The sequence below is a fragment of the Xyrauchen texanus genome, chromosome 41, assembly GCF_025860055.1.
Source record: "Xyrauchen texanus isolate HMW12.3.18 chromosome 41, RBS_HiC_50CHRs, whole genome shotgun sequence".
Classification (NCBI taxonomy): Eukaryota; Metazoa; Chordata; class Actinopteri; order Cypriniformes; family Catostomidae; genus Xyrauchen; species Xyrauchen texanus.
In genome coordinates, this window is record NC_068316.1 from 29,163,345 (window position 1) to 29,174,940 (window position 11,596).

General features: G+C 38.6%; 1 pseudogene; it reads left to right on the forward strand.

Moving 5' to 3' along the window:
• Positions 1-5,312: 5,312 nt before the first annotated feature.
• Positions 5,313-11,386, forward strand: LOC127634384 (carbohydrate sulfotransferase 2-like; annotated as a pseudogene).
• The last annotated feature ends 210 nt before the right edge of the window (positions 11,387-11,596 follow it).

Sequence of the window (11,596 nt, forward strand, 5' to 3'; positions counted from 1 at the left end):
AAAACATGGTTACTAAAATATGACTTAAGTAAAACCATGGTTAACAATTTTTTAAATTACTTATTAACAACAATTACACACAATTATAAGCAATAAGAAATGTTAACTTTATATATATTGTTATTTTACTGTGAATTTACTCAAGAAGCATTGGTGTAGTAGTGTCTGAAGAGGTGGACAATAATGTGAATTTATGAAAAACGCATGCACTCGATCTCTAATATTAATTTACATTTATATACAGTTCATGTAAAATGTGTAAGATTTTTGTTCCATTAAAATTGGTACTGTTGAAATTATAGTTCCACATAAACTTACAAAATGTATAAGTGTACGTGTCTTGCTGGCATGGTGTAACACTGCATGGTATGGAAACTTGTTAAATAAGTATTTCACTTAATAGGTGTTATTAATGTAGGGATGGGCGGATCGATACTAAATATCGATCATTCTGATACTGATGTGGTATCAAGAATATCGATCCTCACATAAAAATGTCGATTCTGAAGGTTGTTTTTAACTATCTCATTATTTATATTACGTGAATATAAATGCACCTTATAAGCTTCGAAGTGGACAATAATAATTATATGAGCGAATTGTTGCACCGGAACTATTTTTTCCTCTGCTCATCTTGATGCTCAGAAATGTTAAATAGCCTACACTAGCATACAGCGCTCGTTCAGAGAAAGAGAGAGAGAGAGAGAGAGAGAGAGAGAGAGAGAGCGAGAGAGAGAGAGAGAGAGAGAGAGAGTGTTCCATGAGAGATGGTCACACTTGAGTTGAGCTCCAGATAAATTGCAAGAAAAATAAGATTTATTTGCCAACAAGCTAAAGAAAATAGAGAATTCAACATACAACAACATCTAGACAACATCTAGACAACATCTAAACAAAGATTTTGTTGAATCTGGACAGTTTTTATTTTTTAAACTGTCACACCTGAATCTGAGGAAAAGTTCAAGAGAAGCTGATCACAGGATAACCCTCTGCTGAAGAGGATATTCATGCTGGAAAGAATAACATCAAGCAACAAACAACAACTATAAGAAAACTTGCAGGGAAAGAGAGGTAAAGATATTTTAAATAGACAGTACTATTTATCTCTCTTTGGACTTTTGCCTGATTTTTGTTTGAAAGAACAGCACAGAAAAACATTTTTGGACACATCTGGAATTGTAAAGAGATCAGTGAAAGTCATATTTTTCACAATTTTTGGCTTATTTACTCATTTATGCCTATTTTATATATTCACTGAGAGATGAAAAACAAAACTATTCAAAATAGTGGCAGTTATTTCAGTTGATTGTTTACATTCCAAATCAACAATGGCCAGCGCATCATCTTGGCCCCGCCCCTTCCTCTACCCTCAGAAGAGCTCTGAGCACTCCAGGCTGATGCTCAGGCACAAGCAGATGAAGGAGAGCCCTGACACACTGTTTGCTGAAATACAGGACAACAGTGCCATGAACAACCTGCTCTTTTACACCGAACACAGCCCTTTATGGCACACTGCCTTCTGTCAACATCTCACCTTTATCAAGAAAAGAGGCATCTGTAAAGGCAGACAGATCTTAGCATTTGAAGATGCTGAAAAAAATGATGAAACAAGATTTTTGACCCTGAACTTATATCAAAATGGCACTGTCATGATCCAGGGATCAGAGTCTGCTCTCAAGGTCTTCATTAAGGATTTTGAACTAATAAAAACACTGGCACTGTCTGATGAAGCTGACAAAAATTTGAACATTGATGCCTCCCTGGAAAATCAGGCCAAAAGATATCAGCGACTTCAGCAACTGCGATCCCATCTCCAATGTCAAGAATGAAAGACAATTTTTCACTTCTGGAAGTAGAAGTAGTGGAGATAAAAGAGTTAATACTGTCCCACCTAAAAGACATCAACATGGAACAAGTTACAATTGACATAAAGAACTTAAAACAAGAAGTTGAATATCTGCAGAGACACAGAGAAGAAATGTCAACAGAACTTCAACAAACTAAAGATGAACTGAGGGAAGTAAAATCCACTTTAGGAAGACAACTAGCAGACGTTAGAAAAGAAATGCAGGAGGAGTTCTCTGCCTTGAAGTCAGTTCTCCACACCAAAGATGAACTCATCACTGACCTAAAAGAAAGACTCAATTCTGTTTCAGCACCAGAGTCTTCTGCTAAACCCTTGACTCGTCCAGAGATGCTCATGGAGAATCCTCACCCTGAACAGATACCAGTGGAAGAGCCTCACTGCTCGACTGATCCAGCATCCCAGATTCACAGCTCCGCTGCACAGGACCCAGGAGAAACACACGCTCTTATCCTGACTGACTCCAATGGGAAATATGTCAGTGAGAAACTTCTTTACCAAACATGAGAGCCAAGAAAATCTGGTGTCCAAACACAAGAAGTGCTTTTCAGATCCTGACTGAGAGTAAACATGAAAACTACAAGCACATAATAATCCACACAGGGACAAATGACTTAAGGGCCATGAAGGGCCGTGTGGCTCCTGTGATGAGAGAGGTGGCGATCAGAGCCACACAGCGATTCCCAGAGGCCAGAATAACTCTGTCCACACTGCTGCCACGCGCCGACGTGCCCTTCCACGTGATCCACGGGAATAATGTGGAACTCTCCAGAAGCTGCGCACTCATCCCTAATGTTCATCTAGCCCATCACAAAGACATACAGCCTCATCATATGTATGACCACATACATCTCAATAAGCAAGGAGTGAAAGTCTTCGCCAGAGTGCTGAAAAGCACAGCCCTTGGAAACACAGCAAGAAACAACAGAAACTTCGATAACAAGAGAAGCTCTCAGCCACCGAGAAGCCCTCATCCTCCAGCAGAGCCCAGACCGGCCACCGGCCCTCCATCACAACACAAGAGCTACGCAGCAGCCGCTCAACAACCACAGAACCCTGCAGCGGCTGAACTCAACCAGATAAGACATCTGCTGAACATCATCTGCTCCAGACTGAGGACATAACCTGCATCACACACACATCACACACACATTATAGAAGAACCCATGAAATCTTTTAAAATCAGTAGTTGGAATATACAAGGTCTGCACTCTTCTGCTTTTGGTAATAAGACTGCAGACCAAGACTTACTCAGCAGTGTAACAGATATGGACATCTGTATCTTTCATGAGACGTGGTGTCGTAGTAATGAGACTTTACACTGTCCAATAGGATACAAGGAAATTATGGTTCCTTCATCAAAGAATTCTAAAATAAAATGTGGCCGAGACTCAGGTGGAATACTTATATGGCACAAAGACGATTTAAAACATTCGATTAAAATTGCTAAAAGTGGAAAATCATCTATTTGGCTTGAAGTGAAATCCATCATATCACAGTCCAATCTTTACCTTTGTGCCATCTATATCCCACCCCACGACTCTCCCTATTACGAAGAGCAAAGCTTTCCAACATTACAGGCTGATATCTTACACTTTCAGTCCAGAGGAGATATCCTCATCTGCGGAGACTTAAACGCCAGAACAGGGCGAGAAATTGATTATGTAAATATTGTAGATAATGACCACATCCTCAATGACACCACGTTTCATTCCTCATTGAATATCACACCGAGAAACAGCTACGATAATTCAGTGAACATTAATGGAAAACAAATGTTAAAACTCTGTAAAGGTTTAGGAATCTACATCATCAACGGCAGAACTCGTGGAGATACATTAGGTAGATTCACTTACTGCTCCAGATTAGGAGCCAGTGTGGTAGATTATTCAATAACAGATATTGACCCAAGCGTTATTAATGCCTTCACAGTCAGACCTCAGCTCCCGATCTCCGATCACTGCCAAACTGTGCTTTATCTGAAACCCCGTGTGAAATAACTAAAACCTCTCCACTTGAATCTGAAAAACTGTTTCCTCTGAAACCTAAACTTAAATGGAATCAATCCAACTCGGATCAATTCAAAGAAAATATGAACAGTCCTACTATATCAAAAATGCTGGATGAATTTATGTCCATTGATTTCACTTTAGATATTAATGGAATAAATTTAGCAACAAAAAACGTAAATTACATATTCAAAACATTGATAACTCTATCTAACATTAAACCGCAAAGCAAACATAAAACGCATCAACAGAGAATGAGAAAGGATGTCTGGTTCGATGATGAATGTGCCGGTCTCAGAAAAGAACTGAGGAGACTCTCTAACAAAAAGCACAAAGATCCGTCCAGCCAGACAGTACGGCTCTCTTATTCAGACTGTCTGCAAAATTACAAAAGAATTTTGAGGAACAAAAGAGAAAAATATTTTAAAGCCAAAATCGATGAAATTGATGATTCGGTAGATCAAAATACTTTCTGGAACCTTTATAAAAAACTAGAAAAACCCAAACTAGAGATGTCACTCCAGAATGGCACAATTTGGAAATCTTACTTTGAAAATTTGTATCGAAAAATTGCACCAGCTGACCTTAACCAACCTCAGAGTAAAATAAAGAAAACATTAGAAGACTTGGAGAAAACAATTAAGAATTATCAAAATCCATTAGATAAATATATAACAATATCTGAAATATTAGAACATATAAAACATCTTAAATTAAAGAAAGCATGTGGACAAGATCACATTAGTAACGAAATGCTTAAACTCAGCAGTCCCAGCATGATTCAAACTTTAGCCAAATTATTTAATTTGGTGTTGTGGTCCGGAAGCGTCCCTGAGAGCTGGTCTGAGGGACTCATCACACCCATATTCAAGAAAGGTGATCGATTCGACCCCAATAGTTATCGCGGCATCAGTGTGGGCAGTGCTTTAGGAAAACTGTTCTGCAGCATCATAAACAGGCGCATCGTCTCACACATTTCATCACACAACATTTTAAATAAAGCACAAATTGGCTTTTTACCAAAACACCGCACATCCAACCACATCTATTCCCTCCACACTCTCATCAACAAAAACATCAAGGACAAACAAAGAAAAATATTTGCATGTTTTGTAGACTTTAAAAAGCATTCGACTCAATTTGGCATGATGGTCTACTATACAAAATCCTACAAATTGGCATCGGCGGAAAAACATTTGATATTATAAAATCTCTGTACAGCAACAGCAAAAGTGCTGTGAAAATCAGTGACCACAGAAGCGCGTTCTTCCAGCAGGGCCGTGGAGTGAGGCAGGGCTGCAGTCTGAGCCCGACTCTATTCAACATCTACATCAATGATCTGGCATCAGCGCTGGAGAGCTCGACTGTACCCGGTCTCACTCTACACCACACACAGGCCAGGGGTCAGGGGTCAGAGGTCAGATGTCTGCTGTACGCGGATGATCTGGTCCTGCTGTCCCGCGACACCTGAGGGCCTTCAGCAGAGCCTGTCCCTGCTGGAACAGTACTGTCAAGACTGGGCCCTGACAGTCAACCTGGACAAAACCAGAGTCATGGTGTTCCAGAAGAAGGCCCGATCTCAGGCACACAAACACCAGTTCCTGTATAAAGGCCAGGTCCTGCAGCACAGCACGAGCTATAGCTATCTGGGTATCGACATCAGCGCCTCGGACGCTTCGGTCTGGCTGTTAAAACTCTGAGTGAAAAGGCACGGAGGGCTTTCTATGCCATAAAATCACGATGCGGACACTTAAAATTACCCATTAAAACCTGGATCAAATTATATAATTCAATAATAAAACCAATTATTTTATATGGATGTGAAATTTGGGGACCAGTACTAAATTTTAAAAATTGGGATAAAACACCAGTAGAAAAATTACAATTGGAAATTGCCAAAAATATTTTAGGGGTCCACAGAAACACGTCCACCGCCGCCTGCAGGGCCGAAGCTAGGCCTGTACCCGCTGAACATTGAGATCCAGAAGAGATGTGTTCAGTTCTGGCATCACCTCCATCAGTCTGATCCAGAGTCAGTGCAATATAAAGCCCTCCTCGCCAATGAATCCTCAGCAGAACCTCATCCTCTGAACACACTCGCTCTTCAACTCGTCCATCAGACTATACTCCCTATTGACCACAGCTACAGCCCCAAAATTATTATTAAAGAAATCCACACAAATCTAAAAGACACTCATGATAAATCATTAAAAGCACATTTTGACCTCCAGAATAAACTCCAATGTTACTCGACCCTCAATAGAACCACTAAATTGGCCAGTTATCTATTTATTAAACATTTTAAAGAAAGACAAATCCTCTCCAAATACAGATTAAGTGACCATGACCTAGAGATAGAGAGAGGAAGACGTAGACAAACATGGACAGAGAGAGAGCAGAGGATCTGTAGACATTGTGATCTACAGCACATAGAGGATGAGGAACACTTTCTGCTCTTTTGCTCGAAATATAGCAATATAAGAGAAACGTTTCTGCCCAAATTTGAAGCCTTGATCCCATCATTCTATGAACTGAGTGACACTGAAAAAATGTCCTTCTTACTCGGAGAAGATGATAATACAGCTGCACTAGCGGCTAAATATGTGCTAGCTATTCACAACGCCAGAGACAGCTAATTCTCTAGAGTGACCCAATGTATTTATTTATACAGTGTGTGTATATTTATTTATCCATCTATTTACAATGCTACATGTGACATGATTTATACATATATGTTTTGTTTGTTTGTCTGTTTGTTTTATTATTTATATATAATATGTTGATGCTTTGGCAACATTGTGTTACACAGTCATGCTAATAAAGCAAATTTGAAATTGAAATTGAATTGAGAGAGAGAGAGAGAGAGAGAGAGAGAGAGAGAGAGAGAGCAGTGCTTTCCTGAGGTAATGACAGAAAAACAGCATCATGGAGTAATTCACACCAAGCAATGACAAACCTAGACATGGCATGTTATAATGTATAATGGGCGTGTGTGACGATTTTTACAGGTTCATTTAAATTCAGAGTGATAACATTGATAATGATCTTTAATCCTCGTTCATAAATGATACCCTTATGAACATTTACCATGGATTTACTGTAGTAATATTGTATTAACCGACTAACCATTTTGTTTTCTTTCTTTTTGGCAGTAACTGCAAAAGCAAGGTTTTATGCAATTTACCATGATTTTACTAAAGCATTACTATCCACAGTGTAACTTCTTTTAGTAATAGTAACCATATAATTATATCTATGGTTAATTTTTAGGTTTTATATGTGGCTTATATACTAACTATTTTTAAAGGGTAAACAATGCAGCCTAATAATTTTCATAAATATATAATATATGTAAAAATGTAAGTAATAATTTAAGTTACAGATTTATCCAAAGAATTCGTAAAAATGTAATTTAATAGAGGTATCCGATATTGGTATCAGTATCAGCGACACTGGCCTAAAAGTAGCCTACTTGGTATCATATCGAAAAGAAAACATGTGGTATCGCCCATCCCTATAATTTTCCCTTTATTAGGCTACTATGAAAATTGTTAATACTTTATTATTATTCTAGTAAACTAATTCCTAATGTAATACAAGGCCCAGGGGGGCCCATGCAAAGTTCTGTGGTTGACATTTAATGGGATCAAGTACAACAATTGACTTAGCCTACTGACTTATATCACCGAAAATGTATATGTATTTACATGATAAATACATTTCATTTTTATCATTAAAACACATTTCACCTTGCCATCTGATTCCGATCCCATCCCGCCGCTGTTATTGTGTAAATGGTGCGGTCGAAACACCTGTCCAATCAGATGTGCGGAAAGGGAACACACACACACACACACACACACACACACACACACACACACACACACACACACACACACACACACACACACACACACACACACACACACATGTTGTGTTTCCATGTTTTATGGGGACTTTCCATAGACATAATGGTTTTTATACTGTACAAACTTTATATTCTATCCCCTAAACCTAACCCTACCCCTAAACCTAACCCTCACAGAAAACTTTCTGCATTTTTACATTTTCAAAAAACATAATTTAGTATGATTTATAAGCTGTTTTCCTCATGGGGACCGACAAAATGTCCCCACAAGGTCAAAAATTTCGGGTTTTACTATCCTTATGGGGACATTTGGTCCCCACAAAGTGATAAATACACGCTACACACACACACACACACACACACACACACACACAATGTGCATTGTGCAGCTAATATAAAGCAGGGACTGACTAGAGTCAAAATGCCTCACCCTCTACCTAAATAAAAAATAAACATCGCAATTGTCCTGCCATGTAGGCAGTAGGGATTTAACTGTTTTAAGGTTTCACTATATACATCGGTTTAAAATGGATGGTTATTTAGCCTAACTAGTCATTACAAATCATGTAAAACTGCATTGACTCTTGTGTTTTTATGAAACGGGCTATAATTTATTATCCCGTGTACTGCATTTCCGCATAGCCTACATTAATCTCCGCAAATTCCGTGGGATGGTGCTCACGGAGATTGTGTTTAAGGTTTGAAGTGTTTCCCGACTGAGCCGATAATTTTAGCAGCAAACTTTACAGACTGGGTAGCCATCAACATTGATGGTGCTTCGTTGGTCTTTTACATAGCCAAATAAGCCCAGACATTGGAAATAAAGGTACAGGCTCGCCCGGACATGTCTGTATATGTTGCGCTTGTGCTGGACTTCTGATGATAAGCAGCGTTCGCGACACCTGCAAGTCACTGTTAAAACTGAGTGACAGACAAATGCAACATGCAGGGGCTAATATTTCATCAAAATGTTGGGGGCGGACAATAAACATAACAGTTCTCAAGAGCAATTTTTGAAGTTTTTTTTGTTGTTGCCCCGTTTGCATTTGTATTATTTTATTTCTTAAACAATTTTTTTTAGAGGGGGGGGGATGGGCACAAGAGGGGGCACAACCCTCAGATAGGCGGGATCCTGACCCCCCGCCTATGGCAACATGAGGAAGGCGCAATTTAATTATGTATTTTATTATAGCTAATTTTATATGATGATGTGTAAATGTCGTAGATTCTGTCTTAATTAAACTGATTAGGATTTTAGGAAAGTTCTGTCTTTATCTTCTTGCAATACCGTCAATGAGTAGATGTAAACAGTATTATGTTTATGCTTTCTGTCACATTCACAAATGCACCAAACTGATTTAAACCCTCGTTCAAAATTACGACGTGCCAACTGTTTGTTCTTTTGCCTAAGTGCAGCGCAACAGCAGGCCAATGTGTTTGATAACACTAATAATATGTTTTATTAGTAAACCATTACAAAATGCATGGTTTTGGTGTTCATGAAATTGACATTGGCCATATGCATGCAAGAAATTGACAGTGAAACTGTTGCAGAAATTGTCAGTATTGGACAAAATGCCAAAAAATAAACTGCACATGAATAGGCCTAATATATTTTCAGTAGATATTGTAGAACTGAACTAAATCACAAATGCTACAAATTACTGAATGCATGCAAATGCACATTTGAAGTGTTAAATAAGCATTACAAATGATTACAATTAAATTGAATAAATAATAAAATAACAATAACAAAATATTTTTTAGTTATAGTCATCTGACTACTGTACATATTTCTTTTTCTTTTTTACCTTGTCGGATTAAGAGAGTGTCCTTATGTTCAAGATCAAAAGTTAAAGGATTAATGTTGAAGAAATCCAAAATAAAGGTCAAGCATTGGTTATAACTGAAATATGTATCTGTGTGTTTATCAGAAATAGACTATTTTATAACCAAATAATGAACTGCTTTTAATATTATCAATGCACTTAAATACCGTGAAACCGTAATACCACGTGTGTGCAGTTTGATTGACATCAACCCCTTGATGACAGTCTTCCCTGCTTTCTTCACAGCCACTGGATAAAATTATTTTATTGACATTATACATTTGTTTCCAGTGTGATATTGAGTTTATATAGTGACTTTGCTGTTGTAAACGTTACTGTTGCTACTCTAGAAACAACATTCTTTAAAAATACTAATATATTTTTAGCAATTCTTTAGTAAAAATACAAAAATCATTAAAAGACAAAGTTCTTTATTAGAATATAATTTTTTTGTATCCAGGTTGGCAATGAGCACGTACAAGCACTCCGCACAGTTTACCCCCTGTCCATAAATCCTGAGCTGCATATCTCATCATAAGACTGGAAAATAAGACGCCGGTTGTTGTTTGCAGCATAATAAATGCATTCGGACGTCATTCATAACGGCGAATAGCAGGCGTTTATTACGTATTATTGAGGTCCGTTAGGCATTTCTAGGGATGATCCGTAAAAGCACTCCGTATCAAGGCAGATCAGACAGCCACTTTCTTTAACTATTGCCAAGAAGAGACAGCTTGTCTTTGTGACGACATGGAGGTCTGGCTCGTCCTTTTTTGGAGAGCTGTTTAATCAACACCCAGAGGTCTTCTTCTTGTATGAACCAATGGCATATCTGGCAAAAGCTTTACCTGGGCGATGCTGTGTCCTTACAAGGGGCTGCAAGGGACATGCTGAGCTTGCTGTACCATTGTGATCTTTCTGTTTTTCAGCTGTACAACAGCCCCGGGGGCAAACCTCGCTTGGACTTTTTGGGGCCACCCTTAATAAAGTAATCTGCTCATATCCTCTTTGCTCTGCTTACAGGAAGGAGGTCATTGGAATGGTCGATGACAAAGTGTGCAAAAAGTGTCCTCCACAAAGCCTCAGGCTATTAGAGGAAGAATGCCTTAAGTACAACACGATTGTCATTAAGGGGGTGCGTGTTCTGGACGTCAATGTTTTGGCCCCCCCATGGATGATCCATCTCTGGATGTAAAAGTGATTCATCTTGTGCAAGATCCGAGAGCTGTGGCCAACTCCAGGATCAAATCTAGATATGGACTGATTCGTGAGAACTTACAGGTTGTCAGAAACAGGGACCCGAAACTCCATCGGATACCCTTTGTTGATCCTGGAAACAAAATTAGCAAAAAAGACAGAGCAGATTACCATTCTGTTGGTGCTATGGAAGTCATATGTGATTGGACATATAGGAGTCTGAGCACTGCCTTAAATCCACCAAACTGGCTGAAAGGGAAATACCTGGCAGTTTGCTATGAGGATCTGGTGGAAAACTCAGTCAAAATACTCAAGGAATGTTAATCAATTTGCCAATCTCAGTTCAAACATTGACATTTAGTCTTTTGCTCTTAACATGACCAATGGCACAAGCTCTTCCTCAAAGCCATTTATCGTGTCTGCCAGGAATGCGACACAGGCGGCCAGTGCGTGGAGAACAATGCTGAGTATACAACAGATCAAACAAGTAGAGGAGTATTGCTATCATGCAATGGCAATTCTAGGGTATAAACGTGCACGAACAGCAGTTGAAGCAAAAGATCTTAGTAAATCTTTACTGACCACCTCCAAACTTAAACACAAATTTAAAAAACGATAGCTGCTTTTCAAATGAAACAGAACACCATCTCTGTAACTGTGGAATTTCTTTAGTTCCAATCAAGTGTTATTGATATATTTCAAAATTCCAAAATGTATTCTGGAAAATGTGTATGCCAGCTTGTGTTTATTCAGTAGCAACATTTCTTTTGTAAATGGACCTGTAAACACTGGTTCTCAATTGGTTTTGCTTCATGACCCAGATTTAACA